Source organism: Sinocyclocheilus grahami, unplaced genomic scaffold (assembly GCF_001515645.1).
Source record: "Sinocyclocheilus grahami isolate Dianchi unplaced genomic scaffold, SAMN03320097.WGS_v1.1 scaffold23913.1, whole genome shotgun sequence".
Lineage (NCBI taxonomy): Eukaryota > Metazoa > Chordata > Actinopteri > Cypriniformes > Cyprinidae > Sinocyclocheilus > Sinocyclocheilus grahami.
In genome coordinates this window covers 1-2,829 of record NW_015519300.1, presented here as the reverse complement: position 1 = coordinate 2,829, position 2,829 = coordinate 1, and the positions used below count along the sequence as shown (strand labels likewise).

Below are 2,829 nucleotides of genomic sequence, written 5' to 3'. Positions count from 1 at the left end.
GAGTGTGTGTGTGTGAGAGTGTGAGTGTGTGTGTGAGAGTGAGTGAGTGAGTGAGGGGTGTGTGAGAGTGAGTGAGGGGTGTGTGAGGGAGATGAAGACCTTGCTACAGCTGTTAGTGAGTGACGCCAGCGAGGACAGCAAACACTCGTTAGTGGTGTGAAACTTCTGCGTGACGGTGGGCAGATCCTGTTCCAAAGACACCTTCTGACTGTGGTGCTGTGACAGCTCTGTTCACACACACACACACACACACACTACATGTAAGACTAAGACCAAGTAAAGAAGATTTAAGGAATAAATCAAAGAAAACACAATTTTTCAATATGTCCTCTAAATCTAAATGTCTAGGAAGATGCTTTGAGCTTAATTAGCAACACTTTAAAGTTTAGAAATACAACTTCCTACAGATCTCCATGCTTCTTAATTTTACATAAAAGTAGCTGAAGGCTTGAATATCTCAGCTCACAAACACTAGAATATGGAAATAACTGTTACTGCACCTTCTGATCTCACTGCTATAAAGTGATGTTCCTCCTCAGTGTTTTTCTCGTTTTCCAGTAGAAATGTCTAAAGATTATTAAATCAATTAAATGACAAAGTAAGAAGTCTTGTTTTATGATAAGTTGATCGAAATGAAGTGACTTATGATTAAAACAATAACATATATGTGCTGATGGAGTTAGAAAGATCAGCGTAATTCAAAGGGAAAACTGTCAGATGTTTGTTCTTTGTTTTAAGCATAAACTCAATTCATATCTTCATTTAACATCTCCAGTAAATCTTGATTTAAGGCCGTTTAGATATTTGTATTGGAAAACAAGGATACTGTAGGAACACATTAACGTTTTGCAGTGAATGACTAAGAGCCTGCAGAAGTGCTCTGAATGTGATGTGCGTCACACACACATGCTGGATCATGTCTCACCTGTAGCGGCGTCGTGCAGGCCGTGTAAACACACACTCATCTGGGTGAAGACAGCGTTAGCACTGCTCTGACACATGCCATCTGAACACACACCTGCGGCACAAGACATCACTCGCTATAAAGTGATGTTCCTCCTCAGTGTTTTTCTCGTTTTCCAGTAGAAATGTCTAAAGATTATTAAATCAATTAAATGACAAAGTAAGAAGTCTTGTTTTATGATAAGTTGATCGAAATGAAGTGACTTATGATTAAAACAATAACATATATGTGCTGATGGAGTTAGAAAGATCAGCGTAATTCAAAGGGAAAACTGTCAGATGTTTGTTCTTGTTTTAAGCATAAACTCACTTCATATCTTCATTTAACATCTCCAGTAAATCTTGATTTAAGGTTGTTTAGATATTTGTATTGGAAAACAAGAATACTGTAGGAACACATTAACGTTTTGCAGTGAATGACTGTAAGAGCCTGCAGAAGTGCTCTGAATGTGATGTGCATCACACACACGTGCTGGATCATGTCTCACCTGTGGCGGCGGCGTGCAGGCCGTGTAAACACACACTCATCTGGGTGAAGACAGCGTTAGCACTGCTCTGACACATGCCATCTGAACACACACCTGCGGCACAAGACATCACTCATTAATCTCACACACACACACACACTCTCTCTCATGCCCTATTTTGAGGAACATCACTGTTCTTTCAGTATCAGCTCAATGTCAGTGATATTTTATCTGTTGGTTGGGTTGTGTATATTTGTACATGGATAGTTTCATGTTTAATTCTGTATGTCAGGGTTCCTCAAATCTTGCCCTGGAGGGCCAATGCGCTGCAGAGTTTAGCTCCAACCCTGATCAAACTCACCTACCTGTGATTTTCTAATGATCCTGAAGACATTGATTAGCATGCTCAGGTGTGTTTGATTAGGGTTAGAGATAAACTCTGCAGGAAAGTGTATGTCGTGGGCCAGATTTGAGGATCCCTGCTGTATGTATTCAGGGGGTTTTCTGGTATGACTGTACCAACCATCAGCCGGGAGTACTGTAATGTGTAAGGCCTGCAGCCTCTGCACTGATGATTCCTGTGATGTTAAGGGGACTGGATTCTTGATATGTGTTTATCTGTGATCCCTTCGTATCCTCTACTCCTACAACACGTGTACTGTATGGTAGTGGACTCATGTCTTCATGTGGTTATGTTCAATGATGTATTTCTCTGATGGATGTCTGGTTCTCTTCTGCTGTTTTATATCACAAAGGGGTTTAAATGCTTTAAAATACAGTTGGTGGATGATCCCCCTCAGATTTTGTGTGTCTCTAGTTGTTTTATTAGCGCAAGTGTTGCAGTACTCACTGGGCACGGCTAGCAGAGCCACGTAAGACTTCGGCTTGTGGAAGACGGCCATCAGTTTCTTCATGTCACTCTGTAACTGCTGGTTCTTGGAGGCCAGCGCTGACGTGCAGAAAGACACCTTGCATTCCTCTTCTAGACTGCACACACACACACACACACACACACACACAGACAGACAGACAGACAGACACACACAGAGAGAGAGAGAGAGAGACACACACACACACACACACAGACAGTAAAATGCATGACTGATGTCTCTGAGCCCAAAAACATGTAGAGCTGCACTAGGCAAAAAGTGCACTGTAACTAACACATCGTATTGACAGTGATAGTGAGAGAGAGTGTGTGAATGTGAGCGAGAGTGTGTGAGCGAGAGTGAGTGAGCGAGAGCGAGAGGGTGTGAGTGAGAGCGAGAGGGTGTGAGTGAGAGCGAGAGGGTGTGAGTGAGAGCGAGAGGGTGTGAGTGAGAGCGAGAGGGTGTGTGTGAGAGAGAGCGAGAGGGTGTGTGTGAGTGAGAGCGAGAGTGTGTGTGTGAGTGAGAGCGAG

The 2,829-nt window shown here is 42.8% G+C and overlaps 1 long non-coding RNA gene across 1 annotated transcript; it reads right to left on the bottom strand.

Annotated features, from left to right (window-relative positions):
• Positions 1 to 65: 65 nt before the first annotated feature.
• Positions 66 to 2,483, bottom strand: LOC107580062 (uncharacterized). Its single transcript, XR_001608581.1, has 3 exons — positions 2,281 to 2,483; positions 1,452 to 1,544; positions 66 to 227 (listed from the first exon to the last, which is right to left on the bottom strand). It is a non-coding gene; the product is annotated as an uncharacterized lncRNA (long non-coding RNA).
• Between the last annotated feature and the right edge of the window lie 346 nt (positions 2,484 to 2,829).